Consider the following 14057-nt stretch of genomic DNA (forward strand, 5'->3'; position numbering starts at 1 on the left):
TTGGCAAAAGATGGATATTTTGCTCTGTATTTATTAGGGCTAATTTTGAACTGTGTGAATAAGCTTCAGTTTACTATGACTTTCAAGTTCAGTAACATTTGGCCAAAGTATGAAAATAATTTCCTTATTTACCAAACTTAATTTTTATTGCTAATATGGAATATTTTATTACTAATATGGATTTCTATTCTAGTGCATTTTTGACCAATCTTTTAAAAATGTATTCCTGTAGGCATGTAATCACGGAGATGCAGATGATTTCATGAGTTGAACAGAGTAGGTTTGAAGGTTAATTCTGAAATTCTTCTTCACACCCATACGTGACAGGGAAAGCTGGTGAACGTGGAGATAAAAGCCCTCTTTCTACCCTCCTTCCATAAGCCTCTTCTTGAATTAAGCGATGAGAGACACTGTGCTCAACCAGCTCTGCTGTCTCTATAGCCATTTCTGCTGACCTCGCATAGAATGAGTAGTGGAGGTAGGAGATGGAGCAGTAGGTGTATAAGATAATATGTAAGCAGTATAACCATGTGTCAGGCACCATCCTAAGCCTCTTAAGTACAGTGAATTAATCTTTATAAAAATGTATCATTTCATTATTTTTATTACCCCTATTTTACATACGAAGACAATGAAGAGTTTTGGTAAGAACAATTGAAAACACTCTGTCTTTTATTCCCTGCATTTCAAGCCCATCCTCTTTTGAAACTGTTCTAGGCATGTTTCATCCTCCTGGCAATGTGTCATGGAAATAGACACAAGCTGAATTTCCACTTCACTCAGAGGAAATCAAAGATTCTTTTCCTTCTCACCTGCCTCTCTCCAGGGAGCTCTTCATGAAGGTGACTTGATTGCCTCTCTACCCCGTGAGTCAGATGATCTGGTTTACTCCATGTTATAGTGTTTAGTATATTAAGCTATTTATGTGTTTTTCTATCATAAAGTTGACTTCAGGTTTATTGTGAAATCATGTGAATATAAAAGATGTTCATAATGACCATCCTTAGATGCTATAAAAGGAAATTCTTCACTTGTTCATTTGCTTCATTTATTCATTATCCATTAGTAAGCCACTTCCTTTACTGGAATATTAAGTTCACTGGGTATAGGAATGATATGACCAACCACCATGGGTTGTTCAAGACTGAGGGGTTTCCTGGAACTTGAGACTTTTACTGCTATAATCAGGAAAATGCTAGGCAACCTGGGCTGAGTTGGTCACTCTTTGCAGGAACCAGGCCTTTTTAGGTTTCCTCTCATATCATCAGCACTGACAAATTGCTTGATGCATACTAAGTGCTTAATAAATATTAATTGAATAATGAATGGATGCTAGTCTCTGTTTTAGGGATTAAGGGGAGAAAGTTTAAATCTAGTGGCAGAGACTTCAGACAGAGGGAACCCATCAACAGAACATGTGAAGTTCTGAAGTTGGGAACCCTTAGTACGTGGTTGTATAAGCACAGAGAAATCCATGCAGCTCACACGTAAACAAAATAAAAGGAAGGCTTGTTCTATAAACAAGAAAGGTATGTGTGATCCAGATCCTGGAGGACCTTATCTTTAATGCTAAGGAATTTAGTTTTTATTTTTCATAAGGGGGAGAAACTCAGTAATTTTAAGCAGGGGCACTGAATGATCATATTCCCACAAAGGTAGCTTTTTAGGCAAGAAGGAGGGTAAGTTAGAAGGTTGAAGGGAAGATGAAGTCATGAGTGTGGAGGGTAGAGGGAACAGTATTGTTTGTATGTAATAAGCCTGGCAGGAAATACTGAGAGATTTCCACTGAGTTGAAGATGATGGTGGAAAGAGAATAGCCAAACAAGAGAAAGCATTAAGTTTGAGAACCAGGTAGGTAGTAAAATTGAGTTTGTTCACCCTCATCTGAGGTGACTCCCATGATTCTCTCTTGGATGGTACCACTCACCAAGAAAAAGAATGAGGATGAGAAGAAGGACTACAGAGAAGGTAGACTTATCCAATTGGAGCTGGTTGAGTTTGAGTTGACTGTGTAAGATATTCAACAGAATAACTGAATCACCAGAGAGGAATATGTTCAATATATAAAGCATTTTCCCCAAAATGACAATAGCTACTGATAGTTATTTCTGATTCTAAAGAGAAGTATTTTCTTTTTTATATATAAATTTATTTTTTATTGTGTTCAATTTGCCAACATATAGAATAACACCCAGTGCTCATCCCATCAAGTGCCCACCTCAGTGCCCATCACCCAGTCACCCCCACCCCCCACCCACCTCCCCTTCCACCACCCTAGTTTGTTTCTCAGAGTTAGGAGTCTTTCATGTTCTGTCTCCCTTTCAAACATTATATGGTCTCATTCATTTGGGGAATATAAAAAATAGTGAAAGGGAATAAAGGGGAAAGGAGAAAAAATGAGTGGGAAATATCAGAAAGATAAGTATTTTCAATGAGAAATATTTATCATTCTTAAACAACAAAGTGAGTGTAACAGAGCATCCTACTCTATTATCCAGAAATGATTACCCTTAACATTTTGGTAAACACTATTTAGATGAACCCACCCATTGATCCCTTCATTCATCCATCCATCTTTCTATCCTAATGAGGTCATGGGAAACCTCCTTAACTTCTATCTCTGTGTTTTCTCATTAATTGCATGGCAATTGGCATCACCTGTAGTGAGAGAAGTCTATGAATTAATAAAAATGTAAAGCACTCAGAACAGTGCCTGGCCCAAGGGAAGTGCCATCTAAGTGCTAGCTATTATAACATACCATCTTTTTAAAATAAATGGATTGTATTATATACTGTTTTGTAACCCACTTTATTGTATATTATTATTTAATGGTCATGAATTTTAGTTAATGAAAATATCTTTCTACCCTGTTCTTTAACACTTTAGTCCAAAATTATTTTTTATTACTATAAGTTAAAACAAAACAAAAATGGAAAACCACCACCCCACCACCACAAAACATGTAATCAGGTCAGTAATTGAAAATGCTTTGACTTGGCATTCAACCAAAACTGAGAGCTGTAAGAGATAATTCATTACACATAGATCATTTTACACTGTGATTTATAAAAGAAATTAGCCAAAAGATTTTGGGGTTTTTTGGCCTTTTTTATTGTTCTTTGCTCTTCTGCATCCCCATTAATAATTCTTCTAACCTTTACTGTCTCATTGATCACCCGTCAGGTGAGATTTCTACCTCTCACCCTGGCAGCAGCTGTGTGGTGCTGTATTTTCATTCATCTTCACTGTGCACTATAAAGATCTAAATTTGCTTCTGTGACTAAATAGGGGAATTTATACCTTTAGCCCAAACCACTTCCTTTTATTTCTCTAAAAGACAAACAAACAAACAAACAAAACAAAAAAACAAACAAAACAAAAGAAAAAACACCAAATGACTGTAATCTTTTACCAGAGGCACTTGAAAAATCAATTTTTCTCAGGGCTGAGAGTGAGGGCACAGAGAATTTTGTCACTGTATTGGAATTCTAACAAACTCTTCTGTCATCCTCTAGGAGTGGCTCAGTTAAAAAAGAAGTTGTGTTATGATAACCTTTAGAAAGTCAAGTGATTGAAGTGCAGACATTCTGAGAAAAAATATAACCTCTAAAATATAGGATGTGAATAAAGCAATTTTTAAATTATGTGGTGAGGAGGCAAAAGAAATTAGCATTTCTTTTATAGCATTTGATGTATCTTTGCCGGTATGCTGTTCCTCCTGTTAACTGGGGAATACCTCTTGTAGCACAATTTATATTGACACTTTGCATTTATATAGTGTGTCTGGGGCCCTGAGCATTTTACTAGCATTAAGTGTAAATAGTGTGCCTAGAAGCCAGGTAACTGAATATTCCGATGTCACAGATGGAAAAGCACCAGCACAGAGAGATGTTATTACTCCAGGGTTCTTAGTCACTGTGAGAAACTGAAATTAGAGCTCCAAATATTTTTCCATGTTGAAAAACAAGTGACCTGGGCTAAAACGTCAAGTTGTATTTCCGCCTGCTTAGAATTTGGTTTTGGGGAAATTTTTGGATTCTACCACTTTCTATCCTCATGCTTTGGATAAGGACGAACCCCGGGCTCGAAGGGTGAAAATGTGATCCAAACGTGACTACTTGGCATAGTCTATTTTCCTGACTACTCTAAAGGGAGCAATCTCTGAAAAATGGTGTAACCACAGTTTGAACTGAGGTTGCAGAAAGTGTGTGCTCTAGACCTAGTGAGGCAAGGCTCTAGACCTACAAGAGGCAAGCAGTGAAAAATATTCTAAATGAAACCAACAGAGGTAAGCAGAGCCTAAATGGTAAGTCAGAGGTTATCTGTTGCCTCCTGGATCAAACTATGCCTGAAAATAGAATCCTGGAATTAGTAATATTAGTCACTAAATTATCTGAATTTCACCTAATAAAAGTGAATTTGTTTTAATCAGTGAACTCAAATAATCACTACACAAAGTTTTTAGAGTCTTTAAAAATGTAGTTTTAAGTTAGAACATAAAACAACCCTTAAAGCTTTTGTACCCTAGTGCACATTTCACTGAAGTATCAAATGTTACTCACAAGAAAAAATTCTATTGAATACATAACAAAAGATAAGTACTTCAGTAATTCTACTGAAGTAGATTTTTTCCCATTAATTCCTGAAAGATATAGAAAATATCTGAAGTATATATGTGTAAGTGTATAGCTAGATTATTTTTAAGAATTCATTTTGAAGAGCTTCATATTGATTTTAATCATGATGTTCCCCGGGATGTAGCTATCAATTGCTCTAATGTTAGAACTAGAGCTTCCATTGTTTGTGTTTTATCCTAGACTTTGTTTTCCCACGAGTGTTCTTCAGACGGCCTGTTATTTTATAAAGTAGTGATGTAAGTTCATGCACTGCTTAGTCATAGGCAGGTATTTGGCAGAAGAATCCAAATGTTTGTATTTTAAAGGTCAAGGCCAGACGGGTAAGAAATGCACTCCAATTGCTTCCATGAGGTAACCTCCTCCCGCTGTGGGCGTGTTTCTGAGCCATACATCAATGTCTCCCCCCAAAAAACCTAAGAGGGATGTAGAGTTCATGTTTCTCATTAATCCTGATTAAGTATAGGACTTACTAGGCTAATGATGGAGCCTGACTAGCATAAAAAGTATGCAAATTGAGTTTCTCATCTTAGTCATTGAATGGATTTTGGTCTTGTGTAGCCTCGTTGTCCTCACTCTCCTGAGTGAATATCACAAAAGGGTACTATTGGCTACTATATGTGGCTCAGCATCCCCCCAGTCAGGTCTCTGTGCTGAGGCTACCCTCTTCTGAAAGTTGGGGGAAAGGTTTCAAGGGGGCAGCAGTTAGTAGAGGGCTAGGATACCTTTGCTGTGCCAGAACCAATACCTGAATGGTCAAATTGCAGAGTTTTATCATTGTGAAAAACAGCAAAGTGAGATGAAAGACTAACTTTCAGAGTAGTACGTTGAGGTGATTTGGAGTGCCCCCGAATGAAGTGACAGAGAACTGAGGATGTAGCATGAGGATGTGGTTGGTGCAGCATTTGGAAAGTGGAGGAGGTATAATTAACGTACTTACCACTGCTGAGATTACGATGACATGTAAGACATTGGCATTTGAATGTGCTCTCTCGTTCCATCCTCACAGCAATTTCATTAAACCCATTTCACACACACACCCCCCCCCAGTTTTAGCAAGGTTTTAGTTCATAATCATAATCCATCCTCCAGTTCATATAGCAGGTACGTGGCTGAGCTGGCATCAAATATTGGTCTGTCTGCCTGTATTTGTAGCCATTCTACAGCTTCGTTCCATTTCCAGCAGTGTAAGAGCACCATTAGCACTATTAGAAGAATACGGGATAGTGGCATTGTCAACTGAGTGGGTCACCGAATGACCTGGATGAGAAAGAAGGAAGAAAATAAAATATTCCCCATATTCGCATTATGATCATGGTAATTGGTGTTTCCTTTTCACATTTGTCTCATTTGCATACAAGTGGGTGATATACATTGTGGAAATATCAGGGGAGACAGACGTCACCGGAGCAGGATGACAGCACAGACTGTGTGCATGGTATAGGGGAACCTTGGCCAGTTTTCCATGTGCAGACTCCTTTTTCTCATCAATAAAGTGAGAACAGATAAGGCTCTTGTACAAAGAATCTGTGCTTTGAGACTATAACACTATAATGAGCTGAGTCTTCCTTCTTCTCTGCTTCTTCAGAGATGAGCTTTACTAATTTTGTGCCAGATTCAAGGTAGTAATTAAACTGAATTCGCCAGTAGCTCTGAATGTGTGTTTGCAGCTGGCATCCATGCTGCCTAGTTACTGTTCGGGTGTGCCAGTTATAAATATTTACTGTGTCATATATAAATATCACTCATCCTTTTAGAATAAGTTTGTCCCGTGCCTCTAGTCTTTTAGTGATTGCTTCTTTTAATTGTAGTAAAATAACATAAAATTTGTCCTTTTCATCATTTTAAAATGTACAAAGCAGCAGCATGACTTACATTCACATTGTTGTACAAACATCATCACTATTTCCAAATCTTTATCATCACACCAAACAGAAACTTTGTATTCACTGAACAGCAATTCTCCATTACCACAACCCCATTCCCTGATAATGTCTACATTCTGCCTCTTTGAATTTGTCTGTCCTGAATATTTGAGATAAGGAGATTCATGCAATATTTGTCTTTTTGAATCTGACTTCACCCAGCATGTTTGTAAGATTCATCTGTAGTGTAGCAAAAATCAGAACTTCATTTCTTTTTAAGGCTAAATAATAACCCATTACATATATATATATACACATATATATGTGTGTGTATGTATGTGTGTGTATGTGTGTGTGTGTGTGTGTGTATATATATATATATCTTGCTTTGCTTATCCATTCATCTACTGATGGGCACATAGGTTGTTTCCATCTTTTAGCTATTGGGAACAATGCTTCTGTGAATATGTCTGTACATGTATTTGTTTGAGTCTCTGTTTTTTGGAGTATACACATACAAGTAGAATTTTTGTATCTTGGGGAGACTATTTAACTTTTTAAGGAACTGCTTAACTGTTTTCCACAGAAGCTATGCCATTTTACATTGTCAGTGGCATTGAACAAAGGTTCTAGTTTCGCCACGTTCTTCTCACTGTGATTTTGATTTGCATTTCCCTGATGACTAATGCTGTTGAGCTTTTTTTCAAGTGATTATTGGTGATTTGTATAGGTTTTTTGAGAAATGTTTATTCACATCCAGCCCATTTTGAATTGGGTTGTTTGGTTGTTGCTGAGTTGGGGGAGTTCTTTTTATACCCTAGATATTAAATCCTTATTGGTTGCATGATTTTGCAAATATTTTCTCCCAATCTGTAGATTATCTTTTCACTTTGTTGCTAATGTCCTTTGATACACAAAACTTTAAAAATTTTAATGAGGCCCAGTTTATTTTTTTCTTTTGCTTCTTATGCTGTTGGTGGCATATCTAAGAATCTACTACCAAATCTAAGTTTATAAAGTTTTAACATTTTTTTTCTAATAGTTTTATGGTCTTGGCTCTTCTATTTAGGTCATTGACATATTTTGAGGTAATTTTTGTATATGGTATGTGATAAGAATCCATCCTTGTTTTCATGCATGTTGAAATCCATTTGTCCCAGCACCATCTGTTGAAGATAGTACTCTTCCCATTAAATGAACTTGGCATCCTTGTCAAGAATCAACTAGGAAGAATCCCTAGGTGCCTCAGCAGTTTAGCATCTGCCTTTGGCCAAAGGCATGATCCTGGAGTCCTGGGATCAAGTCCCACATCAGGCTTACTGCATGGAGCCTGCTTCTCCCTCTGCCCCCCCCCCCCTCTCTCTCTCTCTCTCTCTCTCTCTCTGTATTTCTCGTGAATAAATAAATAAAATCTTTTTAAAAAATCACCTGGGAAAAGATGGTTGGGATTTATTCTGGATTCTCAATTTTATTCCATCGGTCTGTATGTTGATCTCAATGCCAGCATTACAACTGTTTTGATTATTGTAGCTTTGTACCAGTGATTGCTTTTTAGAGGTAGTAAGAGTGCCCACTCTCTGTATTTTGCTCTCCCATCTCAGATATGCTATTTTGGATCTATGTAAATTAAAACTCCAGTCAACCAAGTTTACAATACCTGCAGATTACTAGAGTTCTGGACCCTCCCTTAAGAAACACTTTGGATTTAGTACATCTGTTTTCTAATGTTCAGCCTACACCAGTGACTTATTCTCTCATTTTTATTCTCTGAACAGAACTTTAGATAATTCATTAGGTAAAAACCAGAAGTGCTCTGGTTGAAGGGCAAGGAGGTAAAGTCCTGTAGGTCCTTAAGTCCCTACGTCTCCTGAATCTACATGCCATTAAGGTAGTAGGTGACACTGTTTTAAAACCTTCAGCCTCAAGATATTTTTATTTAATTTTTCTATTAAGTTTTGTATGGTTGTAATTTCCTTTCTTTCATAATTTCCATTTTTTTTTTAATTTTTTTTTTTTTTTTATTTATGATAGTCACAGAGAGAGAGAGAGAGGCGCAGAGACACAGGCAGAGGGAGAAGCAGGCTCCATGCACCGGGAGCCCGACGTGGGATTCGATCCCGGGTCTCCAGGATCGCGCCCTGGGCCAAAGGCAGGCGCCAAACCGCTGCGCCACCCAGGGATCCCCATAATTTCCATTTTTTAAAAAGATTTATTTACTTATTTATTCATGAGAGATAGACAGAGAGAGAGAGAGAGGCAGAAACATAGGCAGAGGGAGAAGCAGGCTCCATGCAGGAAGCCCGATGCAGGACTCGATCCCGGATCCCAAAATCATGCCCTGAAATGAAGGCAGATGCTCAACTGGTGAGCCACCCAGGTGTCCCTGTATGTTTGTAATTTTCTGAAATTGACCCTCCATATAACCTGAGAATTATGTTACCTTAAAAAAAAAACCAAAACAAAACAAAACAAAGACTACATTATTGATTTTCCCCTTTATTATTAGCTTTAGGGAAAAAAAGATGTTAGCCTATATATTTACACGTAGTTATAACCCACGGTTTATATACCACACAGTACTTTTAGTCTTTCACTGAAGCATCTCCAAAGAGTGAACAATTCATATTTGACTCTGCGGACAGTTTCACCACATGGATCACCTTGAGCATCATGTGTTAAATGAGAGTACAAAACACCTACCATGTAGCCATGGCTGCAGCCAAGTTCATCTTTCTTAAGGACATGCACTTTGAGTATCACTGAATATACAGAATGACAAATCAAACTAGTGGTTCATTCTATCACACAACAGGACCAAAATTATAATTTTTTCAAATAATGTTATGATATGCTCCATAAATTCACTAAGGTGACCCAGGGGTGTTGTTTTGAATTTACTTTAGCCTCACTTATTGTTACTTACCTGGATAAACGAGAACTGATGGTTCTTCAAATACTAAGAGTAAATTACAGTTATGGAGAACACAAATGCCTAATTACATCTAGGCAAGGTCTGTTTCCTTTTATAGAGCTAACTGGTGGAAAGCATTGTTTTTAATTTATGAATGAATATGCATGGGACTCTTAGCTTTCCTATTTACATAAACTTGATAGAAAATCTTTAGCAAAGTACCTAGAGAAGGTTTAGAAAATGCAAACCATAGCCAAAGTAAATAAACAAACAAACAAACAAACAAACAGTGTCCATGGATGCCTATGTGGCTCAGCGGTTGAGTGTCTGCCTTTGGCTCAGGGTGTGATCCCGATCCCAGGATGGAGTCCCTCTTTGGGCTCCCTGCAAGGAGCCTGCTTCTCCCTCTGTCTGTGTCTCTGCCTCTCTCTGTGTCTCTCATGAATAAATAAATAAAATCTTTAAAAAAAAACAACAGGGATCCCTGGGTAGCGCAGCGGTTTGGCGCCTGCCTTTGGCCCAGGGCGCGATCCTGGAGACCCGGGATCGAATCCCACGTCGGGCTCCCGGTGCATGGAGCCTGCTTCTCCCTCTGCCTGTGTCTCTGCCTCTCTCTCTCTCTCTCTCTCTCTCTCTCTCTCTCTGTGACTATCATAAATAAAAAATTAAAAACAAAAAATAAAATAAAAAAATAAAAAAACAACAGTGCCCAAATAGCAAATGATTTAAACCAAAAAAATGCTATTTTTATTAGCCTTTATTAATTCACTAGTCAACACGCAAAACTAGTACCAGTTGAATGTGATTATAAGGCTGTGTGCACTTGTGTTAAATAATAAATCAGTTAATGTTGGTTAATTAAATGCTGGAAAAGACACTTAAAATTTTGGCTCATAAATATCCATTTATTCTTTAGGGTTTTATTAACTTAGTTTGAACTTTTCTTAAAATTCATTCTATTAGGTCAATAAAACTTATAAAGAATTTGTCCACAAGATTAAGGAATGAGAGAAGTTTAGAAGTTTCTATAAATAGAAATTTCACTTACCTTGATTAATATGTTGAGTATTAAGTTGTATATATTAAAGCTCATTGAATTGTATGGAGAAGACATAAATGAGTCTATGGGTGTGGGGCTAGAGTCTGATATTTTGGGACAGAGTTGTGCTGACTAGCAGTGTGAGCATTAACTTTATATGATAAATCCCATCTTGCTGAGAATTGAGGTGACGCCCCTTATACCAATAAATATTTTACATTCAGTATTTTCTTTACCAGGGTCACTGGAATTTCATAAAATTGTAAGTTTTAGAATGGTGATATGTCCTTTGCTCATGTCATCCCATTCAGAGATAGACTTTGAGACTACCAATAGTTGTGTCTTTCTCCGTGTTGTTGGGAACATACTATGATGCCATAGCTCTAAGAGACTTCTCTAAGTAGAATACAAGTTTGTAGAAGTGTTACCATTTTTCTTTAAAAAAAAAAAAAAAAAAAAAAAAGCTTTACTCTTACTCTCAGGGCAATAAGAACAACAAAGGCATATCATCTCTGTATAGGAAAAGCACTCAGCAATTCAGCCCTGTACTTTTGTCAAGTTACCTATCCACAGCTTCTTCTATACTTAGGCTTGGACTTATAAGGACAAGGGAAGTGATCAATAGTTACCTTGGCTTCATAACTCAAATATAGTAATACTAACATAGAAGCAAGATTTAGCATAACTAAATTTGAATCAATAATATTTGATTTCTACCCAGAAGAAGCAAACAGAATTTACACAAATGTCTACTTATTATGAGCAGTAGGCTGTTAATTTTCACAGTAACCCTTCAAGAGTTTGATTATTATCCACTGTTTGGTAGATTGTAGGTCCCATGAGAACAAGGAATATGTCAATGTTGTACAAAGTAGGCCTCAGATATCATTTGTTAACTAATTATGTCAGAGAAGTTAAGTAATTTACCTAAAGATCATAGTAGAGCAGAGATTTCCAGATTTTTCCATATTAGTACCTATTAACCTTAGGTTTAATTTTAAAAATAAAATATCAGCTTTGGCCTCATCAACCTCCCTTTTTTTTTTTTTCCCTTTCTTCCATCTTTACTCAATTTTCCTTTCAGATCAAGAACTTGGGAGGTTCGTTGTTCCTATGGGCCACAGTTAGCCAAGGTAACTGGAAACAGACAGACACAGCAGACTATGACTTCTTAGCCAGAAGATTTATTGATCAAGATATTGGTCACAGAGGAAAAAGAAAATGTGATTGGAAAACAATAAGGAACTTTAGAATAAAGGAACAATTAGGATAAAGAAGTAATTAAGATGAGTCACAATCATAGTCACATAAGAAGAAGGTCAAATTGAATGTAAACTAGGAACCCAGAGAAAATATTACATTCATTAAGGACATTATATTTGAAATTAGAAAATTTGGGTTCACATTATATTTCTGTCATTTCAAGTTAAGTGCTTAAAGTAGATAAATTACTCAGTTGTTTCATCTGTAAAGCATGTATTATATACCTAACATTATTTTAAGGATTAAATAAAATAATCTGTGTAAGGTATTTGTAGAATGCTTATCACATAGTAGGTGCTCAATAAATTCCGATGATGCTTGGATCCATAAAGCCTTAGCCAGCTAACAATTAATTAGGAAGGAAATAATGATTTTTAAAGAGATATATTAGTTTTGAGAGTCCTCATTTTGTGTCTCCTAGCTCTTAAGTGATAGGTGTACAGATTTGACCTTAGAATATACATTTCATCTACGTCTTGCTAGTCTGTAGATCATAAGAACTCTCAGGGTTCCCACAGTACCCCCTACTCTACTGACCCACTCAGTCCTGCTCTCCCAGAGTGCCCCCATGTTCCTCTTTACCTCATCAAGGCTATCATTCCCTCATTGAAGATAGGTTCTCAACTAGGTGTTCGGGGTGAAGTTCTTATTAAAGTAATTAACTCAAATATATGAGCATTTAATAATATTCATCTCTTCTAGCTTTGTTTTTCATAATTCTAGAAATGAATTTATTTAAATAACATTGTATATTATAAGCGCATATTAGTGAGACAAAATAACGAGTTCCAGTTAATATACAGAGATTTTCATGAGTAATGTTGAAGTCATATCTCTTGTATTTACAGACAACTAAGTGCTAGTAACTTTTATTTCTAAGTGTTCTGAGCAAACAGCTGCACATATTTTTATTACAATCTCCCTCTCAAATTATTATGAAGTTTCAGATATTTGTGTTTCTGTATACAGACCCAGCCAAATCTTTTTTTTTTTTTTAATTTTTTTTTTTTAATTTTTATTTATTCATGATAGGCACACAGTGAGAGAGAGAGAGGCAGAGACACAGGCAGAGGGAGAAGCAGGCTCCATGCACCGGGAGCCCTACGTGGGACTCGATCCCGGATCTCCAGGATCGCGCCCTGGGCCAAAGGCAGGCGCCAAACCGCTGCGCCACCCAGGGATCCCCCAGCCAAATCTTTTGATTAATCATTATATAAGTTAATTTGCTACTGCAAAGTTATACAGTCCATCCAAGTCAAGGCCAAAGGAAGCTTGAAAAAATTGGTAATTCTCCTTTGGTGACTAGCTTACAGTCTAACAATCTGGTACTCCACTAGAATGAACTAGCAGTAGTACTGCTTAATTGGACATGTTAACTATCCATTTTGATAACTGTGTGAGTTTAACTGTACTGTCTGGGAAAAGAATTATGGGCTTAAGCTGTGAGTACTCAAGCCTGCATTAGGTTTCAGCCACCGGCCTGCAGCCGGTGGAGTTGGTCTGCAGCTCCATGGAGAAAGGCAAAAGACCATTCTTAGGTAATTCTTTTTCTTCTCCATCTTTTCAGAATTGTTGCTCTACATGTGACTGGGCAAATGCACCGTGTCTTGCAGGCTACTTGATTTTGTGCAAAGTGACCTATTTCATCTATTTATTTATCTATTTTGAAAATAATTTCCCTATTTTCTTGATAGCAGACTTATTCTTCTGTTCTTTGTACTTTCAGAAATCTTTTAGAAGCACAGGTAAATATCTTTAAGATAAAGGTAGTTGAATGTTTGCATTTTCTTTTCGAAAAGCCACCGTTTAGGTCAAGTTGCTTTTCTTTCTTAAGTTGATGCGGATATTATAGAGCTGTGGACTGTTTTAGTTGTCCACAGCAAATCATCACCCCCAGAAGATGCAAAAGGATCGTCTAAATCTGCTATGAATATTTGACAATTGACTTTAATATTTCTAGTGACTCTGCTGGGAAGGTATTTTCCTTCTTCAAGTTTTCCCTAATAATTGGTTCACACATCTTTCATGAAATTTATTAATAGCTTACATTTGTATTGAAGACACTTGGCATTTATGAATTTAATATAAGTGGTCTTGACTGTTTGCAGATGACCCTGATAGTCCATGACATGCTTTGATTTGAAATTTTGCTGAGGCACATATTTAAATTGAACACATAGACAAGCTGATGTGTGAGAACAAGTCACATAGCTTACGGGAATTCTAGCTCATTGCCTGACACCTACATCTCAACATACTTATACTGTTCTCTCTTCACTGAATATATGGTAATTCCTCTGCAGTAATTGAAACCTTTGCTACTTTGTGGAAAGTGGCCATAAAT

At 36.9% G+C, this 14057-nt stretch overlaps 1 long non-coding RNA gene across 1 annotated transcript in view; it reads left to right on the forward strand.

Moving 5' to 3' along the window:
• Positions 1–721: 721 nt before the first annotated feature.
• Positions 722–14057, forward strand: part of LOC144291186 (uncharacterized) — a 225481-nt gene continuing 212145 nt past the window's right edge. The window contains exon 1 of the long non-coding RNA XR_013358515.1: positions 722–866. This is a non-coding gene — a long non-coding RNA (uncharacterized LOC144291186). The remainder of the gene's footprint in view (positions 867–14057) is intronic.

Source organism: Canis aureus, chromosome 19 (assembly GCF_053574225.1).
Source record: "Canis aureus isolate CA01 chromosome 19, VMU_Caureus_v.1.0, whole genome shotgun sequence".
Lineage (NCBI taxonomy): Eukaryota > Metazoa > Chordata > Mammalia > Carnivora > Canidae > Canis > Canis aureus.